Genomic DNA, 15185 nt, shown 5'->3' on the forward strand with positions numbered 1-15185 from the left:
AGGGTTTTTTTTTTTTTAATATATTTTTATTGATTTTAGAGAGGAAGGGAGAGGGATAGAGAGAAACATCAATGATGAGAATCATTGATCTGCTGCCTCCTGCACACCCCCCACTGGGGATCGAGCCTGCAACCCAGGCATGTGCCCTCGGCCGGAATCGAACTTGGGACCCTTGAGTCCGCAGGCTGATGCTCTATCCACTGAGCCAAACTGGTTAGGGCTGGATCTCCATGTCTTAATTTTATACTCATACTAACTCTTGAAACATCACTAAGATTCACTTACATTCTCATATCTTATTTTTTTGGGGAGGATTCCAGCAAACAACCCTTTATTTCTATTGGCTCAGATTGAGTTACATGCCCATACTAAAATTAAAATATTGGAAGGCACTTCTGTTACTTAACTTCCATTTTTTTCCAAGTAGTACCTTCCAAATCTACACTAATAAAAGAGAAACATGGTAATTAGCGTACAACCGCTACCCTTGTCATTGGCTAATCAGTGAGTATATGCAAATTAACTTCAGCCAAGATGGCGGCCGGCAACCAGGCAGCTGGAAGCGAACTTGAGGCTTGCTTGCTTCAGTGAAGGAGGACTCCAACTTTCCCCGCCTGCCTTGCCGGCCTCTGGGCTGGCAGTTTGAAACTTTGTAACAAATATAGAAGCTAAACAAAACCCCAGAAACCAGCTTTCAACCCCCGGGATCTCAGAGCTGGAGTTATACATAGTTTCGATTATAGAATGCAAACAAACCAGATACCAGCTTTCAGCAGCCGAGGCCTCAGAGCTAGAGTCAGAGCTAAAGCTGGCCCAGAATAAAAAGAAAAAAAGGAGCGGTTGGGAGCTTCAGTCAATCGCCAGCCTGAAGGCAGCCCTCAGCCCCTTACCCAGACTGGCCAGGCACCCCAGTGGGGACCCCCACCCTGAAGGTTGTGTGACCAGCTGCAAACAGCCATCATCCCCTTACCCAGACTGGCCAGGCACCCCAGTGGGGACCCCCACCCTGATCCAGGACATCCTTTAGGGCAAACCAGCCAGCCCCTACCCGTGCACCAGGCCTCTATCCTATATAGTAAAAGGGTAATATGCCTCCTAGCACCGGGATCAGCGTAGCTGCGAGGCCTCCTGGCACCGGATCAGCGTGACAAGGGGCAGCGCCCAAATCCCCTGATCGCCCTGCGACTGTGTGTGTGACAGGGTGTGGCGTCCCAACCCCCTGATCGGCCCTGCTCTGTGTGTGACAGGGTGCAGCGCCCCAACCCCCCACCCCTACAGGCCCTGCTCTGTGTGTGACAGGGTAGAGCCATAACCTCCCCATCGGCCCTGCTCTGAGTGTGACAGTGGTGGTGCCCCAACCACCTGATCCGCCCTGCTCTGTGTGTGACAGGGGGGAGCTCCTCAACCCCCTGATGGGCCCTGCTCTGTGCATGACAGGGGGCAGCGCCCAACCCCCTGATTGGACCTGCTCTGTGCGTGACAGGGTACAGAGCCCCAACCCCTCTGATGGGCTCTGCTCTGTGCGTGACAGGGCGCAACGCCCCAACCCCCTGATTGGCCCTGCTCTGTGCATGACAGGGGGTGGCGCCGCAACCTCCCCATCGACCCTGCCTTGAGTGTGACAGGGGGCGGTGCCCCAACCCCCTAATCGGCCCTACCCTGAGCATGACTGAGAGTGGCATCGCAACCTCCCAATCCGCCCTGCTCTGTGCATGACAGGGGGCGGCGCCCCAACTCCCCAATCAGCCCTGCTCTGAGCCCGACCAGGGGCTGCACCTAGGGATAGGGCCTGCCCTCTGCCACCCAGGAGCAGGCCTAAGCCAGCAGGTCGTTATCTCCTGAGGGGTCCCAGACTGCGAGAGGGCACAGGCTGGGCTGAGGGACCCCCCTATCCCCCGAGTGCACAAATTTTTGTGCACCGGGCCTCTAGTGTTCATATATTTATGTATTTTGACTTTCCAAGAACATTCACTATTCTCACATTTAGAAAATTATCTTACCAGATTCATTTAGTTTTATGGAAGGAGAGACTAATTTCTCCAGAATTCAGCAAAATGATTTTGCTAAAAATCATCTAGAAAGAAACATTTATTTTATTTTCAGCAGGGATTTGTATTTCAGGGTAGGAAGGATGGATTTTTTTTCTTACTTTGTAGGGAATAAACAAGTGGGAAACTAGGAAATTAAATAAAGATTAAAAAAATCCAGAGAAGTTTGTGAACAATTGTTCAAGATTAAGGTGGCAGGAGATCTCACTCCAAATTTACCTTACATATAAAAAGTGTGTGCTTTTTATTTCTCTAAGCCAATAGAAGGGTCGTCTGACCAAAATCTATGATATTCTATTCTATTTATGTATTCCACTATTTAAATATATAGAATTGAATTTCTTGTGTTTTGGTTTCTTCATCTACAAAATAAGAACTAAAGGATACATGCAAATTTTTTAACCATCATAAAATCATTTGATAATTTAAAAATTGAAACAACTGATTAATTGTACCATTTGCTTCAAATAATGAGATGTATTTTAATTTATTAAAAAATATTATAATTGGCAATGCCAATCATTACATTGGTTCATAGTTAATCCAATCAAATCAATACACTTATATTTGTTCCTATAGCTTATTACATCTTAGTTATTTAAATTTTACTGTACTTATTGACAACAGTATTTATTACTTTTCTTGTTTTAAATATCAATGTTTTCTTTTAAGTATTTTGCTTTGAATATTTTTCTTAGAAAAGTTATACCCATTCTAAATTATGCATATTTACCTTTTATTTGATATTTTGGAGATTATTTGATAATTATATATTGAATGCTTTTGGAACATATATTAATATTCAATTAGGGAACATAGCCAATGACATTTTTTATTTTAATGTCATTCATTCATTCATTCATTCATTTTACACACCACCTTCTACTAAGTTATAATTTCCACTAGTAATAACCATATATGCCAAATTCATTTTGTTTCTTAACTAATAATCTTTGCACTGTTTGAATTTGCCTTACCTGTCATGTACGTTTCCCCCCCCCAATATTCTGTTGAATTTATATACTAGTAATATACATATGTTTTTAAGAGAAAAGTTATATTAACCTATTATTTGGATTTCTGTCTTTATATATTTTTAGTTGAATATTTGCAATTTTAAAAGTGATCAGCAAGCCCAGACAGTGTGGCTCAGTTGGTTGAGCATTGACCCATGCGACAAGAGGTCCATGGTTTTATTCCTGGTCTGGGCACATACCTGGTTTGCTGCCTTGATACCCAGGGAGGAGTGCAGGCAGCAGCCAATCTATGTTTCTATCTCTCTCTCCCTATCCTTTCCTCTCTCTCAAATAAATAAATAAATAAACAAACAAACAAATAAATAAATATATAAATGTGGAGAGTGGCTACAGTGTTTGGACAGGTTCAAGCCTTGGACTAATGAGAGGGCACAGTCCCAGCTTGGAGGGCAGAGCCCTCCCACCACAATTATAGCCACCAGCTATAGCTGTGAGCTTGAACCTATGGTCCGAACACATGGCTGCACGTGCCTGAGTGATGTGGGCTTGATAGATTTCAGGTGCATGTAATTGAGTGGATTTGAAACTCAGGAGAATGTTGTAAACATCTTGACCATGCCCTTACTTTGCCTTTTGGAATCTGGCTATAAAATAAAGAGATGGCTTACAGGCCATGGCACTATCTCTCCATCAGAGAGGGCAGCGTCCCACCTAACCTCAGCTTTAGTCTCTTGTCTGTCTTTTCTAAATCCTTCACTGCCCCGACTCAGGTTCACCTTTGGCCATGCTGGCATGGCACGCATGCATGCATAAATAAATTAATTAATTAATAAATACAAGTGATCAGGATATACTTTTTATGAAATGTGAAAAGAAAAACTTCACATGAATAGATTTAGTGTTTATATATATTTTCATATTTCCATACTAGTTTTTTCACAGGTTTAATTCTGTTTTGGTGGAGAATCTCTGTCTTCACAGGAAGGCACTTTATCTGGGATGTTTCCTTTGTTGATGTAAGAAGCATTCAACCCTATAGAGAACATTTATGAGTTCATTTGAGCCAAACTCACAACAGTTTTCAGGAATCAAAATTTCAATGGATTAAAAAAAATATTACAGAAAATTACAATTTTACCACATATTTTATCTGTCAGAACCTAAGGGAAGGCATAAAGGGGTTACGTGAAATCCACTGTTGATAGATTAGGGAGGTGGGAGAAAGCAAAACAAGGAAATCTCTAAGATTGGATAAAAAGTAAATGAAAAGGCAAGTACTCCTTTTACATTGGTGGACACAGGATAGTTAACGATTAATATTACAGCACACAGAGATGGTATGGGGGAGAACATAGTAAGGGGTTCTGTGGTCTATGGTCAGGAAGGAGGTTGTGCCTGAGGGGTCTGGAAAAAGGAGATCACACTGACATTCCGAAGTTATGTTATCACAGATGTGGAATGACAATGGACAGGCTCAGTTAAGCTAGAGATTGACTTTTGTCAAGGAGATGCCAGCCTAGGACATGACTACCTGCCAGACCATCCTATGTGGTTACTGTAGCTCTCCGAGCTCGTAAGGTCTGCCATGCAGGCCTCCCCTGAGCTTGTCAGGTTTAGTATGTGGCCCATTTTTATCCACATGTTTAAATACATTCCATTGCTTTTTGCTGATGGAAATTTTTAAAGTTAATTTTATGACTTCTATTATTTCAGGGCTGTTGCATGAATAACATTTTCCCCTCATATATGTTTATCTTTATCCATGTTGTTAAATGTTAAAAGAGATGTGGGAATCTTGTGTGCGTGCTATAATAATTTTGGAACAAGTTTATTGGTTATTTATAAAAATGATGCAAAATGCATATACTATACAAGCATTCAATACTTTATAAACAGTTGATTTAAGAATAAAATTAAAGTTCAAGAAGCAAACTGTCTTCTTTTACATGTCTTACATAGTTTAATACTTCTTATCATTTAAATATAGGTTTCTCTCGATAAGGTTTATTCTTTATTTTAGTTGTAAATATGCAATTTTTTAAAACATTATAAGGTAAAAGGATCTGGGACATAAAATGGGGATTGAAAAATCATTTTATTTACAAACTACTTTGTAATTTTAAAAATTGGATATTCCCTGTATTTTAAGGATCATGATTATTTTCTTAATATGTTATCTGCCACTTTTACTTATTAAATATTAGAATACTATTTTAGCATATGTTACTTTTATATTATCCTAGTGTCAGACATGCAGTTTTGTCCATCACTTGAGTGTTCTTTTTGTGCAACACTATTTGCAGAAAAAAAAACAAGTGTTACTACTCTACTATTTAAAACTGACCTGCTTCTTTTTATTAAACACCTACTCAATTTCTTAATGTAAATAGTATTAAGAAAGTTGAACATGCAAGATTTTTTTAAAAATTAATATACTACGGTAATGAATCAAGACTAAATAAAAATATAATAGCTAATATGTCTTATTGAATTCTCAGTGAATGATTATTTTTTATTACAAAACTTAGCCCTGACCAGTGTGGCCCAGTGGATAGAGGGTCAGTATTAGGACCAGAGGGTCATAGGTTGGATTCCCAATCAAGGGCATGTATCTGTGTTTCGGGTTCGCTCCCCCTTCCCATTGGACACATAAGGGAGGCAACCAGTTGGTGTGTCTCTCTCATGTCAATCTCTCTCTCTCTCTCTCTCTTTCTCTCTCTCTCTCTCTTCTTCCCTTCCATTCTCTCTGAAAAGCAATGGAAAAAAATATCCTCAGGTGAGCATTAAAAAAAATATAAAAAATAAAAAATAAAACTTAGGATAAGAGAATTTTTCAAATCCCACACTCCTTTTAATTAACATAATGTTTGTTTTTCTTACATATTAGTAAAGGAACAATTGAATAATAAGTCAAGTATGATTTGAGAAGTAAACTACTTATTTTTATATATTGAGATTCATAATTTTTTATAACTCACTATGACCCATAAGCTGAAAAAAAGTTTTACTACCAATCCCTCATACTTAATTTGGTGAGACTTTTAACACATTTAATTATCAAGTACTACTACTTGTTTTTCCTGCACCAAAATATATATATATATATAGATATATATATTTTTAATGAATACATGCTTTGAGTGCACTTTGATTAAAAGGAATGGCTTATATAATGGAAAACTTTTGTAAAACCTAAGAACCTATTATACTAAAGAAATTATGTCTGTTAAAAAGCCATCCAATTTATAAGCCTTGTGCTATGCATAATGAAATAAAAGTCATGGAAACTTACAGTCCATGCATTGTATTCAATGTGGTAGTGCAATACCCTATTAAATTCAAAAATTCTTTTGAATTTTTCATATAAATGTGTGGAAGTACAGACACACACAGAAACATACATATGTAAAAACATACACCTAATACTTTGTTTTCATAATTTTTTTTCTAGATCCATACTCTGGTTTCCACCTGTACCTTCAAAATTTGTACTTTACAAAGCTCCTAACATTTTATTCCAATCACATTGGGAAGATTTCCATAGTCATCAAGACAGCAAGAAGTTAACCAATATATTTATCAGCCAATTTCCATGTTCCTTAACAATTTGCTTGCATAGGAATATTACCAGATTGAATAACACAGGAAATATTTTGTAACCAAACACTAGCAATGTTAAACAGTTGCAATATTTCCTTCATTTAAAAAAAAGGCTGTGATCAAACATAAATTATAAATAGATGCTTGACCTATCAATAACTATACAGTGAACAATTCATATTTCATATATGCATGCATACAAGAAAAAACATATTTAGTTATATAAGATTTGATAAAGATAAGAAAATACCCCATATAGGAGTCTTGTGAAATTAACATATAAATAACAATAACATTAAAGAACAAAATTTATCTGAGTAAATTTGAAGACCTAATTTACTTTATTAAGTAATTCATGAATCCGGCAATACCCCATCCAACAAGTAGAAGAGTGCTATAAGGAGTTGTACAAAATGAGAAGTTTTTACAGAAAAAATAATATGGCAGGAAGCTTATTAATAAAAAAATAGAAAGAGTTATTTTTAGTCCAAAACTTCTTTTTGAAGGAAAGGAAAAGACAAGGGTTTTATAATGCAGACTGCCTATTCTGCCTGTGGGGAGAAGGTCCATATGGCAGATCACCTCATTGGCGTTCACCAGAAAATTTCAGACTAGTTGATTAAGATTACATTTCTGGTGAAGATGAAAACTGTGATTAAGTCAGTTATAAAATCTAGGTTTGGTATCATGAGCCTTAAAACAAATGACACTATTTAGGGCCTGTGGTTTTCTCTTTAACAACAACAATAAATAAAATTGAGTTTTAGACATTATCTATATAATATATATAAAAGCCTAAGCAACCAAACGACCGGTTGACCAGTCACTATGATGTGCACTGACTACCAAGGGGCAGGCGCTCAATGCAGGAGCGCCCCCCCACATGGTCAGTGAGCTCCCACAGTGGGAATGCTGCTCAGCTGACAGACCTGCCCTGGCGGCCCACCAGCCCAGCGGCAGCCACTCACTCCCTCAGTAGTCCTGCAGGTCCAATCTCTGGAGAATGGGCCAGGCACTGACAGACCAGTGCCGCTGGCATGATCCCAACAGCGCTGCCAACCTCCTGGAAGTTGGCCTCCTGCACTGCAGCTCCTTCCCCTCCCTAGACACTTCACAAAGAAGAAAAGCTACAAAAGAGGTTACCAGGTGGCTCCCGACAACTGACCCAAATGTCAACAAGACGGATCTGGATCCCAGGCCAGCAAGGGCGTCCCACCACCCTCGCAGGGGGCCAATTGCACACCGGCCCCCCTCAGCCCCTCAGGAGGGGCACCAGATGCAGGGCTCACGGCTGGCAAGGACCTCTGCGGCAGCGCGAGCCTCTCCCAATCAGGACTGACTAGGCATGAGCCCATGGCAGGAACGGTGGGGTCAGGATGAGTGGGAGCAGTAGGCAGGAGCGGCAGGAGGCATTGGACTGCTGGTTTCAGCCCAATCCCCACAGGCCTCACTGAGGGACCCCACCCATGCACAAATTCATGCACCGAGCCTCTAGTTGTTGTTTTTATATTTCTCTTCCCTGTTTTTTTATTCTATAAAAGCTTCCTGCCTTCGGCCCTATTTTATAGTTCTCTGAAAATGTTGACTTCATGAAGTATTCAGTTTGTTTGTATAATTCAAATTCCTTTCTTTACTCATTATTTAACAAAAGATAATTTCATTACCAAGCAAAAGCTCACTGCTTGGGTTGCAAAGAAGCCAATACTATGACACCAACTTTTGAGAAAAGAAAAAAACTTTAATATAAAGTCAACTGATAAGGAGTCAGGAGGCAACACTCAAATCTGTCTCCTTGATCACTAGTTTGGTGTGGAATTTAATTTGTTTCAGCATTAGATCTTTCACTTCTAAAAGGGTTTCATCTTTCTGGTTTCAGTCGCATCCCGGTTCTTTGGTTCCATGGGTTGCGGGAAGAAACTGATTCTGGGTACATTTGCAATCTTTTTTCTTATGTGCATGCTTCAACTGTGTGACTTGTAGCTTTGTCCTTTGGTCTCTGAAAAACAACTCAGTACCTTGTAATGAACAGGGTAGGGCCAATTTGAGGTGGTTTTGTGGCACAATTTTAAGAAATAAATTAAAATAGCTTTGCTATTTAGATAACTTTAGTGCAATTGTTTCTTAACTTCTCTCTCACTTTCAAATGGAAAATCTGTCTAAAATATAATTTTGAAGCTAATTATGTGACATTAGCAGTAGTATAGTATCTATTTGGTTCTATAAACAAAAACAAAACAAAACAAATAAAACAATAACATCAAAGCTTTGAAAGTTTATTATAATGATTATAATATATATTATTGAAATCTTAAATTAACTATTTGCATTTTTAAAGTAACACGCTTTTTAATCTTATAATAGTAAATTCATGTAGGCCTTACTGGTTATCAACTTTCTAAAGATATGGAAAATACAAAACTAAGTTAAAAAAAAAAAAAAAGAAGCCCAGCCAGTGTGGCTCAGTTGGTTGAGAGTTGGATCTTGCACCAAGAAGTTGCTGGTTTGATTCCTGATTAGGAAACATGCCTGCATTGTGGACTGATCCCCAGTAAGGGCCATAACAAGAAGCTGCCAATGGATGTTTCTCTCTCATGGATGTTTCTATTGCTCTCTAAAAAAAAAATCAATAAAAACATATTAAAAAAAAAAACCTAATGGGTTTGGCTCAGTGGATAGAACATCAGACCATGGACTGAAGGGTCCAGGATTCAATTTCAGTCAAGGGCATGTAACTTGATTGCAGGCTTGACTCAATCCCTGGCCCCAGTCAGGGCATGTGTGGGAGGCAACCAATCCATGTGTCTCTCTCACATTGATGTTACTCTTTGTATTTCTCTGCCTTTCTCTGTCTCTCTCTCTCTCTTTCTCTCTCTCTCTCTCTCTCTCTCTGTATCAATGTAAAAATATACTCTAGTGATTATTAACAAAAGAATAAATACATAAAAAATAAAATATAAAAATATGAAGATAGTGTAAAGAGCTTCTGGGACAACTGCAAGCATACAAACATTTTCATTACAGGGGTGCCAAAAGGAAAAGAGAGAGGGCAAGATGTTGAAACCAATTTGAAGAAATAATGACAGAAAACTTCCCCTACCTCGTGAAAGAAATAGACTTACAAGTCCAGGAAACGCAGAAAGTCCCAAACAAGAGGAACTCAAAGAGGTTCACACCAAGACACATCTTAATTTAAATGCCAAAGGTTAAAGATAAAGAGAGAATCTTAAAAGCAGCAAAAGAAGAGAAGTTAGTTACCTGCAAGGGAGTGCCCATACAACTGTCAACTGATTTCTCAATAGAAACTTTGCAGGCCAGAAGGTAATGGCAAGATATATTCAAAGTGATGAATAGCAAGGACTACAACCAAGATTACTCTACCAAGCAAAGCTATCATTTAGAATTGATGGTCAGATAAAGAGATTCAGAGATAAGAAAAGCTAAAGGAGTTTATTACCACCAAACCAATATTACATGAAATGTTGAAGGATATTCTTTAAGAAGAGTAAGACATAGAAGATGAATAAGAAGCAAAAGATCAAATATATGTACAATAAAATGTCAATGGATACATATCTATCAACTATTGAACCAAAAAATAAATGAATAAGGAATCTAATGAACAAAGTAAATCTATGAATAAAATAGAATCAGAAGTATGGAGATATGCAACAGAATGATGAATATCAGAGGGATGGGGTTAGGAGAGTGGGAAAAGATTATTCATTACTTATGGCCACAGACAATAATGTAATGAAGGCCCGGGGTGAGGCAGGAACCAGGTGGAGGGGTGCAATGTGGGGGAAAGCGGAGACATCTGTAAGACTCTTAACAATAACAATTTAAAAATAAAATAACATGGAGGGATACCACCAAGGTGGCGGCATAGGTAAACATCGGAGACTGCTGCCGCAAACAACCACTTCAAAAATACAACTAAAAGACGGAACGGACATCATCCAGAATGACAGGAAGGCTGGCTGAGGATATACTCTTCAACTAGAAGGAAAGACAACAGCATACCGAGGCTCAGAGGAGGCGCAGTGTGGAAAATTTAAAGGTGCGGAGGTGCACGCGCAAAGCGGGCTGGTGGCTGAGGGTGCGGTTGTCGTTTTCAATCAGGAGGGAGTCTCAGACTCTGAGCTCCAGATCCGGGCGAGTCTCTGGGGACTCAGACTCAAACGGGAGAAGCGGGATTGTCTAGCATCAGTTGGAACGTGAGGGCAGCTTTCTCTCTGAGGTTTGCAGCAGTTGCTGGGGTTCTGAGAAGCAGAACCTCTGGGAACTGGACTGAGAGCAGCCATAACTGCTCCCTCCGCCCGCCCTGTTGATCCTGTCCCGCCCAAGCCCTGCGCAGAGCCATTTGCTGGATCGCCTCAGGTAAAGGCTAGATTAGCACCTCCCCAGAGGACAGAAGTTTTCCCACAGCTGATTCTCACAGCCAGTCGGCCTGGTGGTCAAATCCCTCTAGTATTAACTACAACAATCAAGGCTTAACTAGAACAAGACTGCGCACAAAGACCACAAGGGGGTGCACCAAGAAAGCATAAAAAATGCAGAGACAAAAAAACATGACAGAAATGGAGGATATAGAGCTAAAAAACGCAATTTTGAGGGCTTGCAATAAACTTGAGGAGAGCCTCACGAAAACTAATGAGACCCTCGATGCTATGATAAAGAAACAACTAGAAATTAAGCATACACAGACTGAAATAAAGAATATTATACCCAACTAGAGGCCGGGTGCACAAAAATTTGTGCACTGGGGGGGGGAAGGGGGGGTTCCTCAGCCCGGCCTGTGCCCTCTCGAAGTCTGGGACCACTCAGGAGATAACGACCTGCTGGCTTAGGCATGCTCCCAGGTGGCAGAGGGCAGGGCCAATCCCTAAGTGTAGCCCCTGGTCGGGCTCAGAGCAGGGCCGATTGGGGAGTTGGGGCACCACCCCCTGTCATGCACAGAGCAGGGCAGATCGGGAGGTTGCGATGCCACCCTCAGTCATGCTCAGGGTAGGGCCGATTGGGGGGTTGGGGCACCACCCCCTGTCACACTCAAGGCAGGGTTGATGGGGAGGTTGCGGCGCCACCCCCTGTCATGCACAGAGCAGGGCCAATCAGGGGGTTGGGGCTCCCCCCTGTCACGCACAGAGCAGGGCCAATCAAGGCATTGGGCGTTGCCCCCTGTCACGCAGAGAGCAGGGCCAATCAGGGGGTTGAGGACCTCCCCACTGTCACTCACAGAGTAGGGCCGATAGGGGAGTTAGGGCACCGCCCCCTGTCACACACAGAGCAGGGCGGATCAGGGGGTTGGGGCGCCGCCCTCTATCACCCAGAGAGCAGAGCCGATCAGGGGGTTGGGGCGCCACCACTGTCACACTCAGGGCAGGGCCAATGGGGAGGTTATGGCTCTACCCCATCACATACAGAGCAGCGCCCGTTGGGGGGGTGGGGGGAGGGTTGGGGCGCTGCCCTCTATCACCCACAGAGCAGGGCCGATCAGGGGGTTGGGGCGCCGCCACTGTCACACTCAGGGCAGGGCTGATGGGGAGGTTATGGCTCTATCCTGTCACACACAGAGCAGGGCCCGTGGGGGGGAGGGTTGTGATCCCTCCCCCCGTCACACACAGAGTTGCAGGGCGATCAGGGGGTTTGGGCGCTGCCCCCTGTCACACACAGAGTCGCAGGCCGATCAGGGGGTTGGGGTGCTGCACCCTGTCACACACAGAGCCGCAGGGCAATCAGGGGGTTTGGGCGCTGCCCCCTGTCACGCTGATCTGGTGCCAGGAGGCCTAGCGGCTCTGCTGATTCCGGTGCTGGGAGGCATATTACCCTTTTACTATATAGGATAGAGGCCTGGAGGCCGGCTGGTTTGCCCTGAAGGGTGTCCTGGATCAGGGTGGGGGTCCCCACTGGGGTTCCTGGCCAGTCTGGGTGAGGGGCTCAGGGCTGCCTTCAGAGTGGCGATTGACTGAAGCTCCCAACTGCTCTCTGTTTTCTTTTTTTTTTTTTTATTCTGGGCCAGCTTTAGCTCTGCCTCTAGCTTTGAGGCCTCGGTTGCTGAAAGCTGATATCTGGTTTGTTTGCCGTTTTATAATCAAAACAATGTATAACTCCAGCTCTGAGATCCCGGAGGCTGTTTAGCTTCTATATTTGTTACAAAGTTTCAAACTGCCAACTCAGAGGCCAGCAAGGCAGGCGGGGAACGTTGGAGTCCTCCTTCACTGAAGCAAGCAAGCCTCATGTTCGCTTCCAGCTGCCTGGTTGCCGGCCGCCATCTTGGCTGACAGTTAATTTGCATATACTCACTGATTAGCCAATGAAGAGGGTAGTGGTCGTACTCTAATTACCATGTTTCTCTTTTATTAGTGTAGATAGCAGACCAGAAGAGCGCAAGAATCAAGCCAAAGATTTGAAATGCAAAGAAGCAAAAAACACCCAAATATGAAGATAGTGTACGGAGTCTCTGGGACAGCTTCAAGCACACTAATATCAGAATTATAGGGGTGCCAGAAGATGAGAGACAGCAAGATATTGAAAACCTATTTGAAGAAATAATGACAGAAAACTTCCCCCACCTGGTGAAAGAAATGGACTTACAGGTCCAAGAAGCGCAGAGAACCCCAAACAAAAGGAATCCAAAGAGGACCACACCAAGACACATCATAATTAAAATGCCAAGAGCAAAAGACAAAGAGAGAATCTTAAAAGCATCAAGAGAAAGAGACTCAATTACCTACAAGGGAATACCCATACAACTGTCAGCTGATTTCTCAACAGAAACTTTGCAGGCCAGAAGGGAATGGCAAGAAATATTCAAAGTGCTGAATACCAAGAACCTACAACCAAGAGTACTTTATCCAGCAAAGCTATCATTCAGAATTGAAGGTCAGATAAAGAGCTTCACAGATAAGGAAAAGCTAAAGGAGTTCATCACCACTAAACCAGTATTACATGAAATGCTGAACGGTATCCTTTAAGAAGAGGAAGAAGAAAAAGGTAAAGATACAAATTGTGAACAACAAACATGCATCTATCAACAAGTGAATCTAAGAATCAAGTGAATAAATAATCTGATGTACAGAATGAACTGGTGATTATAATGAATCAGGGACATAGAAAGGGAATGGACTGACTATTCTTGGGGGGGAAAGGGGAATGGGAGATTCGGGAAGAGACTGGACAAAAATCGTGCACCTATGGATGAGGACAGTGGGTGGGGAGTGAGGGCGGAGGGTGGGGCGGGAACTGGGAGGAGGGGAGTTATGGGGGGGGGGAAGAGGAACAAATGTAATCTGAACAATAAAGATTTAATAAAAAAAATAAAAAATAAATAAAAATAAAATAACATGATTACAAAAGGATTTATTTGATACAGTTCCTGTGCCTTAATAAAGTAAAAATAAATTAAGATGCAAAGATTGGGTGATTTGTTTTTAATGAAAAATGCAAACAATTGAAGCCAATGGACACAATTATTGGAATTAAACTATTCATTATTATACATGCATGAAGATTTTTGATTGATGAAATAACCAAAAGAAATTATCTATAATATTTTGTACTGTGATCTCTGGATTGCATTGTCTATGTTTAATTTATATTATACAATGTACAAAGGTCCAAGCTTCCTAATGATTCAGTGAAGAATGTGAAATACAAGTTTAAAGAGTTTACCTGATGCTTAAACTGGAGGAAGTTCAATTTGGGATCTTCCATGCTCACCATCACCTAGACTAAAACTTAACTAATTCAGTGAACCACAAGAGTGGTCCTGGCCTGATTTGACTATAGTGGCTGAAAACTCTAAATCCAGACTATTAACCTGAGCAAGCTTTCCCCATTTTTTTTTCAATTTTTTGAAATAATGTACCTTACATTTTAAGTATTAGTTTTTTCTTCTCTGGTTATCATAACATTTTCAGTACATCCTCAGGACCATATTTTCTAGGGGACAAAATATTATTTCATTTTAAGTAAAGAAATAGAAACATCTACTCTCTATTTTTTTTTTTTTTTTTTTTTACAAAATGAAGAATTTTACCTGAAAATCATCCTATACAATAAATCCTAATATGCTAAGCGCCTGACTGTTCATTTGACCATTCAACGAGTAGCTATGATGTGTACGGACCACCAAGGGGCAGATGCTCTGACTGGTAGGTTAGCTTGCTGCTGGGGTCTGGCTGATCGGACTGGGCAAGATGGGCCGGACATGCCCTGGAGCCCTCCTGCAGTCCCTCCCCAGTTCCGATCGTGCACCCTTTAGAGGGACCCCACCGGTACACAAATCCATGCTCCATGCCTCTAGTTTTATGAATAAAGCTACTCCTCACTTGAAAGCAATGTTACAAACATTTAATCAATATCATATTTCTGAACATCAAGTGTTAAAATTGTCACATATTTGATAAAACTAAATTTAAAATGTTCAAAATTCTTTTAGGTCTAATTTTAGAAAACTGTTTTTATCTCTAATTTTTTTCAATAGATCATCAGATTTTATGCAATTTATATTTCACATGTTTGAGGGATTTTTTTTTCCCTTCTTATTTTAAATCACTTTTAG

This window comes from Myotis yumanensis, unplaced genomic scaffold (genome assembly GCF_028538775.1).
Source record: "Myotis yumanensis isolate MYYU_CA2020_CCGP unplaced genomic scaffold, mMyoYum1.0.hap1 SCAF_2, whole genome shotgun sequence".
Lineage (NCBI taxonomy): Eukaryota > Metazoa > Chordata > Mammalia > Chiroptera > Vespertilionidae > Myotis > Myotis yumanensis.